Below are 11,802 nucleotides of genomic sequence, written 5' to 3' on the forward strand. Positions count from 1 at the left end.
ATTGTTGCATAATCGAGTATATCTTTTTAGATGTACAGTTTTTGGGGGATTTTTTTGTTACATTTTTCTATCTCTACAAATTTTACAAGTATTTTAGTAATTATTTTTATAGTCATTTTATTAAGAAACTGTAGGTTGTACATATAAGAATAGAGCTGGGTAATCTTTGGATTTGTGTACTTAATTCCAGTCGTATTTTTAAGTATCATACTTTAATCCAGAAATTCAAGAAGAAAAAACTACTCCATTGAAACAGTTAATGTAGTGTGTGTAAATTATTGTAAAGTTTGTGTTTAGAAATTGGAAAAAATAAAAAATAAAATCTTTGAAAACAAAAATGTTTGTGTGAATTTTTTCTCTCTCCCAGTCATTCTTTAAGTATGTATTAATTTAATCTGTAAATCAATAAATATATAAGCATGTTTTGGATACCAACAAGGAATAATAACTTTAAAAAAAAAAAAAAAATTCCGGTTTAAAATATACAATTAACTATTATAAAAATTGTCCTGTTTTTTTCATTTAAAAGAAATTATAGAAAAAAAATTTTACAAAAAAAAATATTTAATGCATCAAGATATGAAAACTTGAACAATTTATAATTCAAAAGATTTTACTAAAATGCATTATGAAATAATTATATTTTCATAAACTATTTTTTGTAAATGTTTGTATTAGTTTCAGTTTTGTGCAATTAGATGTTGCCAAAATTCTTAATGTAACGAGACGTTGAGCATTGATTTGCCAACAAAAGTTTTTTTTTAAATTTGTAATGGGATACCTGCAAGTGACGTAGTGTAGGCATCTTGATCTTCATTGGTTGTTGAAACGTGGTATTTGTTTAAGTTAGAAACTGTTCTTTCCATTCTATTTCGAGTAAAAGTCAAGCCCTTCAAGTATCAGTTCTCTTAAATTACACATTCTTTCTTAAAGATTTCGATTGTTTTAATTTACACTGAGACTTAACTCACAGAAGCTCATGTGGATCATAGCAAATCATGGCTCTCATGTGGATCATAAGCAAACTAATCATGCATCGAAGTTGCCAGGTACACAAAACAAAAATTTATCACGGTTGCAATAAAATAATAACTCTAAGTTAAGTAAAAGAAGTAGACGAAAAAGAATTATATTTTAACTAATTCGATGTGCGATACGGCGCTGTATTTAACTAACTTGTCGTTAGTTAACATTCTAACTTATGTAGAGAAAATTAGCCCTAATTTTTACGCCATTTTGCTGAAGATTAGCTTGTGCTGACGTCATATTCGTATTGGTAGTTACGCCACATTACTCCCCTTCCAGAATTTTATCTGTGATAGAATTCGATGAACGATTACCACTAGTTGATTCATGCTGTTTATATATTTATATTATTTTCGCTCATTATATTTTTTCTTCATTTTTTTTCTTTTTTGTTAATAGCATTTTCCTCATTTTTTTTTCTTCCTATATTGTTTATTACCGGGAAACTTTATTTACTTCACCGGATCTTTTTTTTTTCTTTGAGCAGATTAAGCAAATCAACTGTTTAATTGTGAACCATCCATCATGTTAGCGAGTTCATATCACGTCCGGGTTACCACAATGTCAGATGCATCGTAAAACTCTTACTAATTTTCTATAAACCTTTATTACAATATTTACAATTATAAAAAGCGATCCACTTCTATTCTTAACATTCTCCATGAAACATAAACTGATAAACTGTTGCCATTCGAATTCATATAAGTATTAAACTAATGAATAAAATATTACAGATTATGAACGATGACGTCATTACAAATTCTCTACACGACGCTAATCATGCATCGAAGTTGCCAGGTACACAAAGCAAAAATTTATCACGATTGCAATAAAGTAATAACTCTAAGTTAAGTAAAAGAAGTAGACGAAAAAGAATAATATTTTAACTAATTCGATGTGCGATACGGCGCTGTATTTAACTTACTTGTCGTTAGTTAACATTCTAACTTATGTAGAGAAAATTAGCCCTAATTTTTACGCCATTTTGCTGAAGATTAGCTTGTGCTGACGTCATATTCGTATTGGTAGTTACGCCACATTACTCCCCTTCCAGAATTTTATCTGTGATAGAATTCGATGAACGATTACCACTAGTTGATTCATGCTGTTTATATATTTATATCATTTTCGCTCATTATATTTTTTCTTCATTTTTTTTCTTTTTTGTTAATAGCATTTTCCTCATTTTTTTTTCTTCCTATATTGTTTATTACCGGGAAACTTTATTTACTTCACCGGATCTTTTTTTTTTCTTTGAGCAGATTAAGCAAATCAACTGTTTAATTGTGAACCATCCATCATGTTAGCGAGTTCACATCACGTCCGGAGTAGTATGTGGGGCACTATAGGTACGGAAGTGACGTCATAGTCAACCGGAGCTTATTTCTGCCCCAACCGGCAGTTGCTTATTTCTGCCCCTACAAACCGGAAGTTGCTTATTTCTGCCCGTATACTTATTTCTGCCCGCCTGAAAATCGAAACTTCGTCTGCAGCGTCATGGGGAGCTTATTTCTTTTTTTCTTAAGCCTAATATATTTTTAGTTTCGGTTTCTGTTTTTAATTTAGTTTCGTTTTTTTAAATATTATTTAATTTATTAGTTTATTGAGGGTGGCAACACTTATTATTTTTAATATTAGTTTTTAAGGATGGCAACACTTAGAAACTTTGTTATTTGGGGAGATATTGTATATTATGAAGTTATGACGTCATCTTTTATTACATAACACATAAATGATATCATGCTTCTGATCTAGTGGCGCCATCTATGTGGGAATAAAATAACTTTAAATCTATTTTAATATTTAAATCTGTTTTAATATTATTTATTAAATATAATTAAGGCTGAGGATCGAACTCACGCCATCAAAAAGCCTTCGTGGGTCAGTAGTTGGATATCATAACCACTGACCCTCGAATGCTTGGTTAGATACGTGTTAATAAGCTAAACTTTTGTATTCTGAACACGTGTATAAATGAAAAAAGGATTTGATAACGATATCATCCTACTGTTTCATCGATATATTTTTCATTTAACCTTTTAACAGTTATTAAATAATTATTTCTGCCCCTCTTAATGTTATGATAGCTTTCCCTGGGTGGCAACGGTGCTGACCATACACATGTTAAGATTTGACGTGTTTTTGTGTGATAACACAACTACTGGTTACAGAACGAGTCATTCCGATAACATATAACAAGCTAGATCTTGGGTTATGACGCATGTGTTGAATTCAGTTCCTTTCACTTGCGCTGGTAAATAGTTAAGCATGTGACAGTTTAAAATTTTTCTGATTGGTTGTTAGAGTTATACTTTCATGATTTGGCAACTAGAAGGATAGAGTGACTTAATTTCCTCTACCCCCCCCCCCTCTTATATTAGTATTTCACTTGTTCTTCTGTTGTGTCTCGATTAAGTTTTTGAAAAGTTTTTCAAGTAACCATTTCGTTATGGACGGTTATTTAAAGAGAAAACATGCTGAAACTGAAGTAAGTACTATTGATTTCTTATTAATTTACTATGCTTTTAAATTTATTGTTAATAGAATTGTTTTATTTTAACTTCTAGCACTAATTCGTTTTTAGGCAGAGCATGTGACAAAACTTAGTTAATTTTAAAAATTTTATAACTACGTTATTTTTATTATATTTGCCCTGTTACGGTTGGGTATAGAATAAAAAATGAAAAGTTGCAAAAATGATAACAATTTTAAAAAAAACTAAAAAATTAATGGCCGGGTGAAACATATAGTTAGTACATTTTTTGAAGTGGTGTCGCAACACTTTTATAACCCATAAGGAATAGTAAATTTTCTTCTTCAAAAATAAGTTCCAGAAGATAACAAGTATATTCAAAAAACATACCTCTTTCTCCATAGAAGCTACCTGAGTCTTGGATGAAACAAACAGAAAAAAACCTTGGTTAGTGAAAATGAATTAGTCCAGTTCTTTTTTTGAAAAAAATCTTTGTTGTTTTATTGGAGAAAAAAATATTAAAAATCATCATATTGAGGCACATCAGGTAAGGAATCATCAATGGCACATCCTAAAAATGTGGTAACTAGTGATAACTGGAACAGGAGATTGGACTTATTCTCGAAAAAGGAAAAGCTGCCGACATTCTTTTTGAGATTTTTTTTTTTTGAAGTTATTAACCAGCAGGAAATATCCCGATCATGAAGTTAGAAAAATGACTGTGAAGGATTTCCATCACTGGCGGTGGCTGGTCATCGGATGATCTTAAAAGCTGGAGATTTATCAGGAAAATTCTTTAGTAGACGTTAATCCGAGACAATGAAAAAGGACAGTAGATTTACAACATGGCGGTAGATGAGTTAGTTACAGAGAACAAAACAACAAATAAAGATGGCGCAAGGAAGCCATTCTCCCAAAAAAAGCTTCTCCATCTCAGGGAGGTGGGAGCAAAAAATATCAAAACTCCGTTAAGCGGAGGGCCGCAAATTATTTGACCATCAAATTATCGAAAAGCATCTCGTCTTTCGCGCTCTTCCTTTTTATAAGATACAAAAACTTAAAGTTGAAGTTGTAGTGCATGTTGTGCAAGTTAAAGTTAAATTATCTAAAAATCACGAGTTGAGACGAAAAATTGATTATACGTTAAAAGTTACGGTTGAGAAACACAACATACACGCGGAGATGAAAGATGCCGACAACCAGTGCGAAATTCTCAGAAACGAAAAAGGGTGGAAAGTTCTCGAAAGAAAGGGGCTCTTCAAGGAGCTGGTAAGGAATTTTAGGGGGAGAATGTCCAAATTGCGCTACCGCTTAAGGGGCTAAAGAAAGATGATGAAATAAAAATGTATTACAAAATTATAAATTAAGTCGAAAGAATTAGTATTTTTGATTAAAAAAAAACAGGATATTTAGAAAATTAGGCTGTGACCTAATGTCACAATATTGATGATAAATAGTATATTGATAATGTTAAACAGTATTATTTATAAAACTACTGAGATGCGTTAATCTGTATCTTTAATTAACCAAGAGAAAGTAAACTGTTTTGTACATTTTAATTAATTATTTTTATTTTGTTAATAATAAAAATTACTCATCTTCTTAGTTACAAATTAGGAATAGTTATTATTTTTTTTCATTACGTAATCTAAATGAAGTTAATATTTGTTAAATTAACTTTCTATTTGTTAAAATGTATTAAGTATGTCTACTGTGAAAATTAAAAGTATTAGAATTAAAAGTATATTAATTTTAAATTAATAAATATTAGTTTATACGATTAGATATTTTTATCCCTATCGTTTGGATTTACGGCTATCAATGTTGTCCTTTTTGAACCCAGAAGACAATGGAACTCCTAGATCTTGAGACAATACATGTCTTCGAAGTGGACTTTGTGAGTACCCATGTTATATGAGGAGGAAGACTACGAAAACCTCCTACCCTTAGTCCGACGACAAATAGTGGGATTGGTTTCGTTAACCAGTATCCTGTGAATGTACAGAGATCAGAGGAAAACTTAAGGTTTTAATAAAATAAATTTTAATAATTTTAAAAAATACTATATGAATTCTAATGGTATCATTTATACTTAAAATGTTAGAAAGAGACTATATTAATAACTCTTAATTTTAGTTATTTTTAACATAAATACAGTTGATATAAATGACTATAATTATTATTTACCTATTTAATATTACCTATTATTAACCTATTCAATAAAAAAAATACACCCTTTAATAATTTATGCAAAAAAGTTTCATAAAAACTAGAAACTTATTACAAAAATATAAAAATTATTTTTGAAAAACTAGAAATTTTTCACAAAAGTAAAATTATTTTCTGAAATATTAGAAAATCTCCCTCAGTAATAAAAATATTTTCTTAAAACTAGAGCATTTTGTTAAAAAGAATGAATAATTTTTTTTTTTGTTTTTGCCAAAAAAAGATAATAATCCAAAAAAATTTATAAATGAAATTAAGTTCTAACAGCCTGCAACTCCAGTTCACCACTACTCCACTTACAAATAGTCAGATGTTTACATAACAATCTATATCAAAACTTTTGATAGTAAGAGTCTGAAATGAGAAAAGTTGTGCCTCAAACATAAGACATATAAAGAACTAGTAACACATAACAACACATACATATAAGCAGCTTTACATGGCTGCATCTTGATTAGTGAACAGGCAAAACAATGTTAATTGTTTGATAAAATGGACGAAAAAACACAAAACAATCTTAATTGTTTGCTAAATGAAAACAAACATTTTGACACAGAATCGTCAACACATGTAATATAAATTAAACAACATATACCTTGATGCATGTGAATGCCTATAAGTGCAATAACACCCGTATAAAAAATTCAGGCTACATGAAGTAGACTGAGAAAATCTTCTCCAAAGAAAATAACATTAAGGAGGTAAAATGGATAATTGATTATTCAAAAAGAAAATCTCACTTAGTAATATTGGAAAAGCAAATCTTTTGAGGTAAAGGACATTAACTCAAATTATTCCTTGTAAGAAGGAATTGAAAAGAAATTGATTTGTTTGCTGGAATTTATTATGAAAAAAAAATTTGAAAAATTGCAAACAAACGAAAAATCAGGCTACCATTGTAGACTGACAATACTCCGAGCTTAAACGAAAAAAAAAAAACATTGTACAACATTTTGTACAGCAATCCATTAAGTGAATTTTGAGAAAAAAAATTGTAACCAATCGAACAAGATTGATAAGTAGTAATCCGAGTTAAAACGACAAAAAAATTAGTACACATCAAAATGTATACCTGAAACAAATCAAAGTCATTAGTGAGAGCAATAAGTGCACAAAAATTATTAATTTAAGACTTGAAGAAAGTTAAAAAAAATTGCAATTAAATTTACTAGTTGTAACAGGAAAAGCCTAGGCAAAACATTAAACTTAACAAAAACTGCAAGGAATTTTAACACTTAAAAAACAACAAATTGACTCACAGAACTTTGACCAAAAAAAACTGCTAAAACAAAACAAAAACAAACAAGGCCTTGACACATTGCTTACAAAAAGCATTACCTAACAAAAATTGCTGAACAATATACAATTAACAAACTCAGCATCAACAATTTGTATAAAACAACATAACACAAAACAATAAAAAAATCATAACAACCGTTGTGACACCTTGAGATGTACAATGAGGTGTACTTGTATACATTACTAATGCAAAGAGAATTCACACTCTGCAAAAATCCAAAAAAATTTTGTATGTAATAATAGTGACTTATGACATACTAGAAAAGGAAAAAAAAAATACTGTACAGAACTACAGGGTCGAAAAACAAAAAAATTTGGCATTCGAAAATCAGACGTCATTAATTAATTACAATTATGTGTTTAAGTAATTTAAAAAAATACAAATATTACCATGAAATATTTGTTAAAAAAATTGCAATCAGTTAGACATGAACAACCACAAACACGAACCCATACTTATAAGTTTGTAGAGTCGCAAAAAGGAGGGCACTGCTCATCATCCACCATACAAACCATATCACTATTTGAATACCTCATTCAATAATTAAAAAAATTTAGAACCATTGACAAAATTAGTTACAAGAACTGTATATCAAAAAATTAACCAAAAAAAATCACTGGTATTGCCTGACAAGTACTACAGGATCCCGATGTTCCGCGGATATGACGGCCAGCATCATATACACCGATACCCAAATAACACCCATCACACATATCAATGTTACATTCAAACAAAATTTATTAGGAAAAAAAAATTATTTACTTCTTAAATTGTAAGGACAAGCCTTAGGGAGGGTGATATCACTATCAATTACACTAGGGGAGGTATCCAAAGAGGGATGAAAAAGCAAATTTTGCCTCCTATGAGGACATAGACGTAAACGGTCTATATGAACAGTTAGTTTAGGTGCCTTTGTATTGTCCAAAAGTTGGATTACATAATCCACATCATTAAATTTTGACAAAATAGTAAACGGACCATCAAATTTAGGTTTAAACACATTAGTATGTTTTAAGTAAACAATATCACCAATATTCAGTGATCTTAATTTTGCTTTCGCACCTTGTCTCGAATTTTGTTTGACTTGAGCTCGTTCAGAATTATGGTAAGCATTTTCATATGCAATATTGAGCTCATTTAAGGTCTCCAATAAATAGTGAGATTTATCCAAATGTATTGGTTCAACACTAGTTTCAAAACAATCAAAAATTAAGGCCAAATTACGACCAAAATGAAGTAAGTTAGGGGTGAATTTGGTTGAAGAGTGAATTGAACCATTGTATATATTTTGGTGAATTAATAAGCTGGTTGCAAATGACACACCTTTCTCATGTAAAGTTAAAACAGAAGACTTAATAGCTTGATTAATGCGTTCACTCATTCCATTACTTTGAGGATGAGCAGCACTGCTATGGGCTAATTTTATGCCTAACTTTTTATTGATTAATTCAAAAACCTCAGCTTTAAACTGAGTGCCTAGATCTGTTAATAGGTATAACATTCTACCATAATGAGTAATATAATTCATTAAATGTTTAGAAACAGTCTCAGTGGTTAAATTGACTAGTTGGTTTAAAATTAAATGTCTAGAGAAATGATCTATGAAAGTTAAAATATATCCACAATTTTTAATGGGTCCTACAATGTCCATTGAGACAAATTGTCCAGGCCTCTGAGGTAGCCACATTGATTTTAAAGGAGCAGGCTTGCTCGCAGACTGTTTATGTTTAATACATAATTCACAAGACTTAACATAATTACAGGTAACACTGTAACAATTTTTCCAAAAATATCTTTTAGACACAAGCTCATACGTCTTTTGAATACCAGAGTGGGAAACATGACAAATATTTAACACTTTAGATTTTAATGAATTTGGAACTACAATTCTGTGTTTATGAGGAAAAACCTCAGTGGCATACATTAATATACCATCATTTAAAAAGAAATGTTCAGTCTTAGATTGATTAATTAACGTGGGATTGTTTAAAAGAGAAATAATTTCCTGAATATTTTGATCTTTACATTGTTCCGATTTAAATGTGTCTAAAGAAATTTCAAGAGGGGAGTCATTATTAGTTAAAGCATGAATTACATGGTCTTCATTTATATCAGTGAAAGGTAAAATTAGTTCAGAATCATTACTATTTAAAGCAGGTTGACAAAAATTTGGATCAGGAGAACGACTAAACCAGTCGGCTAACACATTCTCATGACCAGGTATATGTATAAACTCAAAAGTATATTCACTCAAAGCAAGCAACCAACGTGTGATAATATCAGCAGGTGATGTAACCTTGCGATAGTGTTTTAGGGGTTTACTATCACTCAAAATTGTAAAATTTCTATTATACAGGTAAGATTTAAATGCTGTAACACCCTTAAAAATTGCATATAGCTCCAATTTGATGGCGGGATAGTTTTTCTCAGACTTGGACAAAGCCTTACTAAAAAAAGAGACAGGGCGAAGAGATCCTTCATGCTCCTGCATCAAAACTGCTGAAATGCCTAATTTGCTCGCATCAGTATTTAGGAAAAACGGTTTACTGAAATCTGGTAACTGAACAAAAGGTTTCGAAAAAAATGCATTCTGTAATGCATCAAATGCCCGCTGTTGTTCGTCATTCCATTTAAATTTAGATTGCTTTGTAGCAACTTTAGTCAACACAGCAATTAATTGGGCGAAATTTGGAATTAAATGGCGATAAAAGCCACACACACCTATAAACTTCTTAACCTGTTTGGCATTACGAGGGGTAGCAAATGAAGTAATTTTGGCTATATTGGATGCAGTAGGGGTTATACACTTATGGGAAATTACAAAACCGAGATATTCAACAGAATCTTTAAAGAAAGAACATTTATTAGGAGCTAAAGTTAAGTTGTATTTAGTTAAAATTTTAAGTAACGCTGATATTCTATTAGTCATTTCCTCAAAGGAATTTGCTCCGATTAGGAAATCGTCTTGATAAGCGTGGATACCTTTAATACCCTCAGTATTTAATTCCTCAATAATTAGGTCTACTAAAGCCTGGAAAGTACTCGCTGCCGTTTTGAGGCCAAAAACGAGTCGTCTATTAGCGAAGGATCCAAAAGGAGTAGTAAAAGTTAGTATGTCCTGTAGGTGCTCAGGAAGCATAACCTGCCTATAGGCTTCTCGAATATCACACTTAGTGAAAAATTTATAAGAAGAAATTTCATTAATTATCGTGCTTATTTTAGGCAAAGGGTAAGTGGAGCTTTCTACCACTGCATTAAGTAATCTTAAGTCCAAGGCTAAACGATACTTAGGTTTTCCCTGACTATTTTCTGAGTTTTTCTTTTTGACTAAGACTAGTGGAGCAGCCCAATGGCTAACATGCCTATGAATAATCCCGGCTTCCACTAATTCATCTAATTCTTGTTTAATGTCATCCCTTAAAGCGTATGGAATTTCAAATGGTAAGGTTTTTATTGCATTGTCATTTTTCAATGTTAAAGAGGGAACCACACGATCAGTACATCCTAACGTTTTTATGGTTTTAGAAAATGCAGCAAAATTCTCCAATAAAATGTTTTGAAGAATTAATTTTTGATCAGTGTCTAGATGTGCTAAATCAAAATCAGTAGATTTTAGTTCATCTTTTCTTAAATTTAAAATATCCTGAGAAGCAGTAATTAAATTACACTGTTCTAGATGAGTACAATCATTTAAATCTACATTATTACCATCATTACTATTTTGGACAACAAAATTACAAATAATATAACCTATATTCAAGCCTTTATTTAAATGAACAGTGTTATCAGAATTATTTTGGATTATTGTATTAAAAGACTTATTATCAACAACATTAATAGAAGGATGAATTAATATCTTTGAATTATAAGTAGGTGTGAAATACACTTCTTTATTTGTTTGATTAGCAAAAGAATTAATTCTTAAATGGGCAATGGCAGTCTCGCCTGGCTCAATTGTGAGTTTATTTTTTAAAACTACATCAATCTGTTCATTATTGGTATGATTAGAAGCTAACTTATCAAAATTATTTAAAGGAATACAAAAATTACTAAATTGCGCCAACTCGTCTTGGAAGTTAATAAGAACATTATGTGTTCTTAGAAAATCAAAACCTAGAATTCCCTGAAAAGTATCACTCTTAATATCTGCAATAAAAAATTGATGTCGAAAAAAATTATTATGGATTTTAAAGGAAATTTCAGCACAAGCCGAGAATTGTAGCTGAGAATTAACTGTTCTTATTTGGACTTTTCTTGATAAGAATTTTACTTTATTATGAGCCCTGATTGCATTGAAAGTATCTAATGTCAATAATGAGACTGACGACCCACTATCGAGTAGAAAATTTACATTAACATTTTTAAAGCTAGAAGCAATTGTAGGAAGATTAATTTCATGTGAAACAATATTTATGTGCTCAGTATTCTCTTTATAGTCACAGTTAGTCAAAAACTCCCTAATGGTAACATTTGAGTTATGCATCGATTTTGACATAAACTCATTTATATCAAAAATTTTGGATGGTTTGGTGGATGAGAAGACAGGGCCATCCCCTACTGCCTCCTGCGAGAGTTTAAAGGATTGTTACATCTATAATTAGTATTATTAACCCTCGGTCTAAATTGTTCATTTTGACTAGGAATCGGTGGCGGTGGATACTGCGGTGCAGTGATCCTGGGAGAAACCATGGGGAACTGTGGCGGAAAAGAATGCATCGCCAATGGCCCAAATGAATTTTGTCTTAAATGTCTGAGATACGTTCGACACTCACTCATG

This window comes from Parasteatoda tepidariorum, chromosome 7, assembly GCF_982258835.1.
Source record: "Parasteatoda tepidariorum strain Cologne lab strain chromosome 7, Ptep-v5.0, whole genome shotgun sequence".
Lineage (NCBI taxonomy): Eukaryota > Metazoa > Arthropoda > Arachnida > Araneae > Theridiidae > Parasteatoda > Parasteatoda tepidariorum.